The sequence below is a fragment of the Penaeus chinensis genome, chromosome 25 (genome assembly GCF_019202785.1).
Source record: "Penaeus chinensis breed Huanghai No. 1 chromosome 25, ASM1920278v2, whole genome shotgun sequence".
NCBI classification, from domain to species: domain Eukaryota; kingdom Metazoa; phylum Arthropoda; class Malacostraca; order Decapoda; family Penaeidae; genus Penaeus; species Penaeus chinensis.
In genome coordinates, this window is record NC_061843.1 from 3,691,847 (window position 1) to 3,703,186 (window position 11,340).

The 11,340-nt window shown below is 35.8% G+C and overlaps 5 non-coding genes across 5 annotated transcripts; 4 read left to right on the forward strand and 1 right to left on the reverse strand.

Moving 5' to 3' along the window:
- Positions 1-6,393: 6,393 nt before the first annotated feature.
- Trnal-caa lies at positions 6,394-6,509 on the reverse strand. Its single transcript has 2 exons — positions 6,472-6,509; positions 6,394-6,438 (listed from the first exon to the last, which is right to left on the reverse strand). It is a non-coding gene; the product is annotated as a tRNA-Leu (tRNA).
- A 1,376-nt stretch (positions 6,510-7,885) lies between these two features.
- On the forward strand, positions 7,886-8,001 carry Trnal-caa. Its single transcript has 2 exons — positions 7,886-7,923; positions 7,957-8,001. It is a non-coding gene; the product is annotated as a tRNA-Leu (tRNA).
- Positions 8,002-8,437: 436 nt separating this feature from the next.
- Trnal-caa lies at positions 8,438-8,553 on the forward strand. Its single transcript has 2 exons — positions 8,438-8,475; positions 8,509-8,553. It is a non-coding gene; the product is annotated as a tRNA-Leu (tRNA).
- A 1,079-nt stretch (positions 8,554-9,632) lies between these two features.
- Trnal-caa lies at positions 9,633-9,748 on the forward strand. Its single transcript has 2 exons — positions 9,633-9,670; positions 9,704-9,748. It is a non-coding gene; the product is annotated as a tRNA-Leu (tRNA).
- Positions 9,749-10,808: 1,060 nt separating this feature from the next.
- Positions 10,809-10,924, forward strand: Trnal-caa. The gene is made up of 2 exons: positions 10,809-10,846; positions 10,880-10,924. It is a non-coding gene; the product is annotated as a tRNA-Leu (tRNA).
- Positions 10,925-11,340: the final 416 nt, after the last annotated feature.

Genomic DNA, 11,340 nt, shown 5'->3' on the forward strand with positions numbered 1-11,340 from the left:
TTGTTATTATTATTATTATTATTATTATTATTATCAACAATGTCATTATCATTATCATTGTTATTATTATTATTATTATTATTATTATTATCATTCCTATTATTATTATTATAATTATCTTACCATTATTATCATTATCATTATTATTGTTATTATTAGTATTAATATTATCGTTATTATTATTATTGTCGTTGTTATTATTATAATTATTATCATTATGATTATGATGTTGACGATGATTACTGATATTATCGTTACTATTAATATTATTATTATCATTATTATTTTTATTATTATTATTATTATTATTTTTATTATTATTATTATTATCAGTAGTAGTAGTAGTATCCAGTCTTTGTTGTCTTTCTTTATTTTTCTTCAAAATCTCTAAATGCATTCCTCTTTCTCTCTCTACACTTACCATCTATCTATCTATCTATCTATCTATCTGCCTATTTACTCGTTCGCTGTGTTCATTAAAATACTACAGAACAGAGAGCTATACAATTAAAAGTGTCTTTTTAATTGGTCTTTGTAACCTAAAAATCGTCAGACATGTTATAAAAGCTAAAAATGTGCAAAGCCTTATTCACAGCTTGCACTAAAGTGAGTTTACGTTGCAATTGTTATTTTTACAATTGATCTTATGTACACATTTTAGGCGTGAGATGGATTAACATGAAAGAGGTTTAGTGTAGTTTAGTTCTTTATTCGTCCTCTTATCTAAATCTACAGATGATGGAGGGTTTTATATATATATATATATATATATATATAAACACAAGGTTTATATCTTTTCACTGAAACCCAATCTTCCCAACCATACATATATTCCTGTGTATACAGAGAACGTTCTGAACCGAGGATATCTGCAAAATAAGACCTTGACATAATATATATGTATATATATATATATATATATATATATTATATATATATATATTGGTCGTAATATCATAACATAATATCACATCAGTAATTCAGGATACAGCACTGTTCATATCTTCTAACTCTTCAGCTGATAACTGTTATTCTGCCAAGCTTAGTCAGGCTTTGCAGTCATAACACAATTACTTTATGAATTTAGGATATAGCATTAGTATATCTTCTAGGATAACAGATGACATGAAATATTTTTTTGTACCTCATGCTAAACGGTTTGATAAGCTGTGACAGTTGATTTTTTAGTTTAGTTCATTTTGTACCACTTAACTGCACTGGCGTGGGTAAGCTGTGGTACATTTCATGCATGGTCATAATATTATATAATGGTATTACATTTGAATTTTAGGCTGTAACATTATTATAATAAAGTACTATATCAGTTAAAGGAAAGGAACACTTACACCCTTGTAAGTGGAAAGGCACTGCTACATTTCATATGCGGTCATGTGATACTATATTCCAAATTTAGGATACAACATAAGTATATTTTCTAAGACATAGGACGATATGAAAAGGTTACATAATTCTCCATACCTCATGCTAGGTGGTCTGAAAGGCTGTAACACATGGTACTCTGAGATATAATGTAAAAGTGTTCGCTTATATTCTTCATTACACAGTTTACGCTTGATTCTTGCGGTCAAATCATCACACTGTCTTGTTCTTGTTTTATATAACCATAGATGAAGGAATCTTGCGTAAACCGGTCATAGTGCTTTATGCTACAGCTTTCAGAGCGTTGAGAAGTAATTAACTCAGGCAAGTCCTCTTTGAAGGAAGCTTTAATGATGTATAAAATCCTAGAAAAAGGTACCCCAAGATCTATATCCACACTTTCCTTGTCACATGCTGACTTTGCTAGGCGATCAACATGATTATGCCTAGGGATTCCAGCATACGATGGAATCCACACAAAACGTATATCATGGCCTCGTTCTTTTGTACGATACACGGTTACCCTGTCATTTGCAATATTTCCTGTACTTTTGTCTAGTGTTGAGAGCCTGGAGAGCACTCTGTGAATCGCAGAAAATGACCCCTGAGCCTTGATTCAATAGAAATTCAGTGGCCATGAGTTTTCCTGCCAACTCAGTTTGCATAGTGCTAGCCCAGTCATGAACCCTCCTACAATCCTGGTGCTGCAAAATAATGTTTTTATATACAAGATGATCCTTTATAAGTGCAAGTGCCTACTGCTTAAGTATAGCAGGGGGAGGGGGGGATACTGTCTTTTATTGGGGGCAGTCGTATAATATACATTTAGGTCCGACATTTTCCACGGTGGAACAGAACGTCCATGTAGGGTCTTAGTTATGGGTATGTTCAGCTGAGCTAAGTGTTTGGATTTGAATATAAATCGGTAATGTCATTCAAAGTTAGCTCCTCTATTTTTCGTTTTAGTTGTCGTTGGAACTCTGTACAATGGAGGAGTTCTCTAATTGATTTGATACGAAATGTGGTATTTATGTACAATATTCTTTCGTAAACAGGAGGTAAATTAAGTTCTGTTCTCATATTCAGAATCCTTGTTGTTCTAAGGGCACCAAGAATAATCCTCATGGCATCAATTTCTAAACTAGTAACTCTGACTCCTTGAACAATACTAGATGCAATGCACGATAATCTATGACTGACCGTATGTATGACAAGTAAAAGATTCTCGCAATATTGACATTGATACTATGGTCTTTGCCAACAAGTGTCTTAAGTGGCTTCATTCGGTACCACAGCCTTTTCGTCGCTGATAATCAACCCGAGGTATTTGTACTGGTGGCAAAGATCTAGCTCAATGCCATTTACATAAAACCTTGGCAAAGCGACTGTTCTTGGGTTAAGTGCCTTGTTTTTTCAGTCGAGATTATCAAGCCAAACTCAATAGTCCTTGCTGAAAGTATATCTAGAATCTCTTACATTATCTCCTCGGATGAGCATTTAATGCAATTATCATCGGCATAGCAAATAATTGAATCATTGCCCTCAAGTGTTATATCGCCCAGTAATCTATGCATTAGGATATTAAATACGATGGGACTAAGTACGCCTCCCTGAGGTGTGCCAAGTTCAAATACTTTTGTATGAGTTTTCTGAAGAGAATCTGAGCCGATCGATTCGATAGAAACATTTAAATCCATGTTAACAGTTTTCCCTGAGTACCAAAACTAGCTAATTGCTTAAGAATAATTTATCTGTTTGCAATATCAAAGGCAGATTGAAGATCAAGAAATAAGCTTTGCATGCCTGGGTTTGAGTTTGTCAAGTCTGTTCAGAATTATTCACTCAAGTACTTTGCACAGACAGGGAGGTAAAGGGACTAGGTCTGTATTTGTCAGTATTGGGTTTAGGTACAGGAATGATTAAGGTTTTAGGCCAGGCGCTTGGGAGGATTCCTTCTGATAGGCTGAGTCTATACAGGTGTAAGAGTGGGTTACCTGATACCTGCGCAGTGAGGCGAAGGACACTGTAAGTGATGCTATCCTGCTCAGGGGGTGGTTGCCTTTCATTTCAAAAGGGCATTAATCAATTCCCACTCGGTTATTTCAGCAAAGTCGGAGGGGTCAATAGCAGCACAGGCTACTGCCATATTAAAATTTCTATCTATTTTAGACTTGTTGAGCTGATCTTTTATCCCTTGTGGAAGTGAGTGTAACTGAGAATTCCCGGCCCACGGCTCTAGCAGCATATTGGCCTGTTCTTGTGGACTGTGAAACTGCGGTGTTGTGAGAGCTTTACCTGTCAGCTATTATTTTTTCTCCATACGTCAGCTACAGAAGTTTGTCTATTGTTCCCAGTGTTTACTACGAATCTGTGTTTTTAATTCTCTGACTAACTTAGTTTAGTTTAGTTTAGTCCTTTATTTACCACCCTGGCTAACTGCACAGGCGTGGGCAAGCTGTGGTACATTTAATGCATGGTCATAACATTACATAGTGTTACATTTGAATTTTAGCCTATAACAGTGCTATGGGTACTTTTATCAGTTTAAGGAAAGAAACAATTGCACAGTCCTTTATCCACTCGTCTGCCACGCCGGCATATAGCTTGGGCGTGGGAAAGCATTAATACATTTTATATTCGGTTATGTGATACTACATTCCAAATTTAGGATACAACATAAGTATATCAGATGATATGAAGTAGTTACATAGTTCTCCGTACCTCATGCTAGGTGGCCTGAAAGACTGTATCACATGGCACTCTGAGATATAATGTACAAGTGTTCGCTTATATTCTTCATTACACAGTTTACACTTAGTTTCTTCGACATTACAAACTGTACTGACCTGCCAATACAATCTATACCCAAGCCTGATTCTTGCAGTCACAACATCACACTGTCTTGTTCTTGTTTTATATAAGCCATAGATGAAGGAATCTTGCCTAAACCGGTCATAGTGCTTTATGCTACAGCTTTCAGGGCGCTGAGAATTAATCAACTCAGTCAAGTCCTCTCTGAAGGAGGCTTTAATGATGTAGAAAATCCTAGAAAGAGGTATCCCAAGATCTATGTCCACACTTTGTTTGTCACATGCTGACTTTGCTAGGCGATCAGCATGATCATGCCTAGGGATTCCAACATGCGATGGAATCCACACAAAACCTATATTATGGCCTCGTTATTTTGCACGATACACGTTTATCCTGATATCATTTGCAATATTTCCCGCACCTTTGTCTAGAGTGTTCAGAGCCTGGAGAGCACTCTGTGAATCGCAGAAAATGACCCCTGAGCCTTGATTCAATAGAAATTCGGTGGCCATGAGTATTCCTACCAACTCGGTTTGCATAGTGCTATCCCAGTCATGAACCCTCCTACAATCCTGGTGCTGCAAAATATTGTTTTTATATACAACAAAAGCGCATCCTGCTCTGCACCCAGACTGCAAGGATCCGTCAGTGTAGCATTCATATACATTGGAAAGAGTGTCTAGATGCTCATTTATACTTGCAAGTGCACACTGTTTAAGTATAGCAGGGGGGGGCACTGTCTTTTTGGGGGGCAGTCGTATAATATACACTTAGGTCCGACATTTTCCACGGTGGTACAGAACGTCCATGTAGGGTCTTAGTTATGGGAATGTTCAGCTGAGCTAAGTGTTTACACGTCACTTGTAACCATGGATTTGAGTATGAATCGGTGTTGTTATTCAAAGTTAGCTCTTCTATTCTGTGTTTTAGTTGTCTTTGGAACTCTGTACAATGGAGGGGTTCTCTAATTGATTTGACACTAAATGTGGTATTTATGTATAATATTCTTTCATAAACAGAAGGCAAATTAAGTTCTGTTCTCATATTCACAATCCTTGTTGTTAACTGCACAGGCTTTGGGGGTGCAGATCCGTAGACTTTTTGTGTGTGTGTGGGGGGGGGGGGGGTGGAGGGGAAATTCTCAAAAAAGTACTAAACGTCCATCAGTTTCGGCATAAAGATTCTGGCCACCTTGATTAAAATCCTCTAAAGATTGATTACTTGTTTTTGTTTTTTTGCCCATGTTTTTTTTCCATCAGGCTGCCCAATCCATTTTAATTTCCTTGACACAGATTTGCGTGGCCTTTCCAAACAATTCATCCCTTCCTACGTTTGCCAGGTCGACGTCATTTTTGCCTTGGCATGCAGCATGATTTTTGTTGCTGATATATTCAGTCATATTGGCAGGGGCTTGTGAGATGAAGTATTCAAATAAAACCAAAAAATTGAAATCATTACCTGATCCTCTTCGTGCTTGAACAATGCATCAGACTAGCAGGAACTGTTTGGAAATGTTTCGAAATGTAATGCAATACTTCAAAATGTCAGACATGCTTTTACACATAAAGAAACATACACGAGCACGTGTACATAAATACACCCGTGCATGCGCACATAAATACGCAAACACATTCAGAATGACTAGATAAAAAAAAAGAAGAAATTGATTATACATGAAGATATGGAGAGATACAACAAAATATATAATATTAAGCGCGAATGCACTACCAGTTGGTGACAATTATTAATGTGGTGATGACTTAAAGACCAACAACAATAATCATTTGTACTTGACACTGAAATAGCTAAATATTCGATAGAAGGTCAAGTGGTCATTTCATTTAATCATTTTATCAATGTAAGATGCAATTATTTCAGTTGTTATATTACTGACAGTTTGTAGTGTCAGTATTAACCTGGAATATGACGAAATACTACCTTTCTAATAATCTAAGGGGATTAATACATATCATAACTTTTTTAAAGATAGATATCATAGTTCCTTGTTCTAATAATCTCTCTTGTCGAAAATAAATAATTGCTTGCACGTCAGACTATTGAAGTAAAATACGTGTTTTCTTGGGGAGAAGAGAGAAAGAGAGTGAGAGTGAAAGTGAGAGTGAGAGTGAGAGTGAAGAAAGGTAGATAGAGAGAGAAAGGGAATGAAATAGAAAAAATAGACAAAAAAAAAAAAAAAGAGTGTGTCAGGAGTGGGATTCGAACCCACGCCCTCAGAGAGGACCAGAAAGCCCGAAGCCCTTCTATCGGAGGGAAGTTTTCCTTGAGTCTGGCGCCTTAGACCGCTCGGCCATCCTGACTGATCACGCTAAAACCTTAATTTAATATTCATAGCTCAATCTTTTCAATAACCAACTCTGCATTTATCTCTACGTGGGTTGAAAAAAAGAAACTCTTGAATAAACCTGTATCAAGAAAAAAGAAAAAAAGAAAAACAAAAAAGACGTATAGATTAAGGTATATATTTTTATCAGAGTAAAGTTAACATTTTACTGCATACGTAGATTCTTACAAAGAATGAATTAAAAGAATGAAGGATATACCGCACGTAAAGAGAGGAAATGTTTATATTGGAATAAAGTAAATAGTCAACTGCGTATGTAAATTCTCACAATAAAGAGATATATACCGCATACATGTCTAAATTAAACTAAATATCTACATCAGTAAAAGAAATCCTTTACTGATAGACCGTAAAGATGCAGAAAAGGATTATTTTGTGCTAAGGAGAGACAGAGAGAGAGAAAGAGAGAGAGAGAGAAGAAACGAGAGAGTAAGGGAGAGAAAGAGAAAGAAAGAGAAAGAGAAAGAAAGAGAAAGAAAGAGAAAGAGAAAGACAGAAATATAAATTCCGTTGTGAAATGGTGGAGAAAAATTGTGAGGGAAGTTGGAAAGAACACGTATTACTGGCATCCAGCGTTAGGAATAACAACATTTTCTATTTGAACTTCATCGAAACAAAATCACATACTCACTGTACGTTCTTCATTTATCATTTCCTTCGTTAATGATTAATTTATATAATGGGGAATATGTGTTTTTTTGTGTTTTTTTCCTATTCTTTATCAGCATTTTAAACAAACCAGTTTGTTCCATCGTGCAATTCTTGGCAATAAAGAAATATAAGAGATGTGCTTTCACTACGATACTGTGCTGTATATTGTAAGAAAAAACATCCTGGAGATCTCCTATTAATAATGCTTAATAATATTTGATAGAAAGAAGTATTTTTACCCCCCCTCTCTCTCTTGCTCTGTCTGTCTACCTCTTTTTTTTTTTACTTTTTTACTTTCAATTTTCAATTTCTGTCTTTATTTTATTGCCTTTTGCTCAATAATAAAACTAATATAAACCTACTTTTAAGTCACAAACGTATGACTTCATTTTCTTTCTTTATGCTGTGAATACAGCTTTGTATCAGACTCGGTTATTTTGCAATTTCTTTTTCCTCACCGCCTAACGCCCTTTCATCTCCATTTTAATACTTTGTTGTTACATCTACAGTTATACTTCAGTAAACCCAACACGGGTCACAAAATTAAAAAACGCTACACCAAGAGACCATTAAATCGAACGACGAGGCCATGACCTGCCGAGCAAGAGCGTCGACCGCCTGAAGTTACTTGATTCGCCGCAATTAAGGATTGTAATCGAGGGGGATTTTATGCAGTCAGAAGTCAGGATGGCCGAGCGGTCTAAGGCGCCAGACTCAAGGAAAACTTCCCTCCGATAGAAGGGCTTCGGGCTTTCTGGTCCTCTCTGAGGGCGTGGGTTCGAATCCCACTCCTGACACACTTTTGGGCGGATTCTTCGTTTGTCTTCTCTCTCTTTCTTTATCTGTCTCTTTTTTTTTTTCATTCTCTCTCTCTCTCCTTGTCTCTGTCTGTCCGCCTGTCTATCTGTTTCTCTGTCTGTCTGTCTGTCCGTACATACGATATATCTTTCTTTTATTTCATTTTTGTGGGAATCTACATTGTAATACAATATTATCTATACTCTCATAGAAATATTTACCCTAATCTGGCCTCTTTTCTTTTCTTAACATATTTTTTTTTCTTCTTCAAACTTCGCAGAAGTGCATGCAAAGCTCGTTATCGAAAAGATCGAGCTATAAATACTGCATTAAATCTCCTCTCCAGAACATTAAATCTTCCTCTGACTACAGACGCATAACCGCTGTAATCCTGAAATGTGATATCAAACTGGCAGTGTTACTTGAGCGTGATCAGTCAGGATGGCCGAGCGGTCTAAGGCGCCAGACTCAAGGAAAACTTCCCTCCGATAGAAGGGCTTCGGGCTTTCTGGTCCTCTCTGAGGGCGTGGGTTCGAATCCCACTCCTGACACACTTTTGGGAGGGGAGGGAGGGAGGGGGGAGGGGTACTGGATGCATGCTCTCTCTTTTTCTCTTCGCTTTTCCCAAATATTTATATATATATATATATATATATATATATATAAAGATACACACACACATACACATACATACATACATATATATAGATAGATTGTAGATATAGATATTCATACACACATATATGTATATACATATAAGTATGCACACACACACACACACACACATATATACATATATATATATATATATATATATATATATATATATATATATATATATATGGACACACACACATGTATACGTACAGACACACACACATATATGTATATATATACACATACACAGGGACACATATTTATAGACATATATATATATATATGTATACAGACAGACACATATTTATAGACATATATATATATATATATATATATATATATATATTTATTTATTTGTAGACACACACACACACACTTACACACACACACATATATATGTATATATATACATACATACGTCAATATATATATGTGTATTGTGTTACAGACAAATCTGGTTAGTTGGGTGTTATGTTATTGCAAAGATGTATTTGTGGTAAAATTAAGTATGCCCAATTAATATTTCCTGTTGACTCCATGCAGCTCTGTAATAATGTTTACTTTTTTCATGAATTATTAATGTTTGCAAGGGTAATCGATCAGCGTTTGCCATACATCTAATAGTTTGATGTGTCTTTATAACTTCAGTTTATCTCTTTTATTTTCGACACAATTCTATAATCCTTATATAAATTCAAAAGGCGTTTGCTATAAAAGATAGAGCATTATTATTATTATTATTATTATTATTACTATTATTAGTAGTATCATCATCATCATCATCACCATTATTATCATCATCATCACTATTATCATCATCATCATCATCATCATCATTATTATCATTATTATAATTATTATTATTAACAAACAAGCTTCTATGCTTCCAAAATATTTTCCTTGGATCCGACAACGAGACTGCCGTAATACTAAAATGTGATATCAAACTGGCAGCGTTGTTATAGCGTGATCAGTCAGGATGGCCGAGCGGTCTAAGGCGCCAGACTCAAGGAAAACTTCCCTCCGATAGAAGGGCTTCGGGCTTTCTGGTCCTCTCTGAGGGCGTGGGTTCGAATCCCACTCCTGACACACTTTTGGGAGGGGAGGGAGGGAGGGGGGAGGGGTACTGGATGCATGCTCTCTCTTTTTCTCTTCGCTTTTCCCAAATATTTATATATATATATATATATATATATAAAGATACACACACACATACACATACATACATACATATATATAGATAGATTGTAGATATAGATATTCATACACACATATATGTATATACATATAAGTATGCACACACACACACACACACACATATATACATATATATATATATATATATATATATATATATATATATGGACACACACACATGTATACGTACAGACACACACACACATATATGTATATATATACACATACACAGGGACACATATTTATAGACATATATATATATATATGTATACAGACAGACACATATTTATAGACATATATATATATATATATATATTTATTTATTTGTAGACACACACACACACACTTACACACACACACATATATATGTATATATATACATACATACGTCAATATATATATGTGTATTGTGTTACAGACAAATCTGGTTAGTTGGGTGTTATGTTATTGCAAAGATGTATTTGTGGTAAAATTAAGTATGCCCAATTAATATTTCCTGTTGACTCCATGCAGCTCTGTAATAATGTTTACTTTTTTCATGAATTATTAATGTTTGCAAGGGTAATCGATCAGCGTTTGCCATACATCTAATAGTTTGATGTGTCTTTATAACTTCAGTTTATCTCTTTTATTTTCGACACAATTCTATAATCCTTATATAAATTCAAAAGGCGTTTGCTATAAAAGATAGAGCATTATTATTATTATTATTATTATTATTATTATTATTACTATTATTAGTAGTATCATCATCATCATCATCACCATTATTATCATCATCATCACTATTATCATCATCATCATCATCATCATCATTATTATCATTATTATAATTATTATTATTAACAAACAAGCTTCTATGCTTCCAAAATATTTTCCTTGGATCCGACAACGAGACTGCCGTAATACTAAAATGTGATATCAAACTGGCAGCGTTGTATTAGCGTGATCAGTCAGGATGGCCGAGCGGTCTAAGGCGCCAGACTCAAGGAAAACTTCCCTCCGATAGAAGGGCTTCGGGCTTTCTGGTCCTCTCTGAGGGCGTGGGTTCGAATCCCACTCCTGACACACTTTTGGGGAGTTTCAAAAGTGCTCTTTCTCTTCCTCCTTTTTTTTCTTTCTTTATGTATGTCTTCCTGTTCGTCTTTGTTTCCCTCCCTGTTTCTCTCTCTGTGCCTCTCTCACTCTCTCTCTTTCTCACTCTCCCTCCCTCCCTTTCTCCCTCCCTCCCCCCCCCTCTCTCTCTGTCTCTCTCTCTCCCTTCCTCCCTTTCTCCCTCCCTTCCTCCCTCCCCCCTCTCTCTCTCTGTGTCTCTCTCCCTCCCTTTCTCCCCTCCTCCCTCCCTCCCCCCCTCCTTCTCTCTTTACCTCAAACCAATTTTTCTTCAATAATTTGATCTGCTTTTTTTTTCAAGACTTGGGAAAATGAAAAAAAAAATGTTTTCGAACCCCCTTCATCTGGCAAATAGCTGCACAAAGGAATCT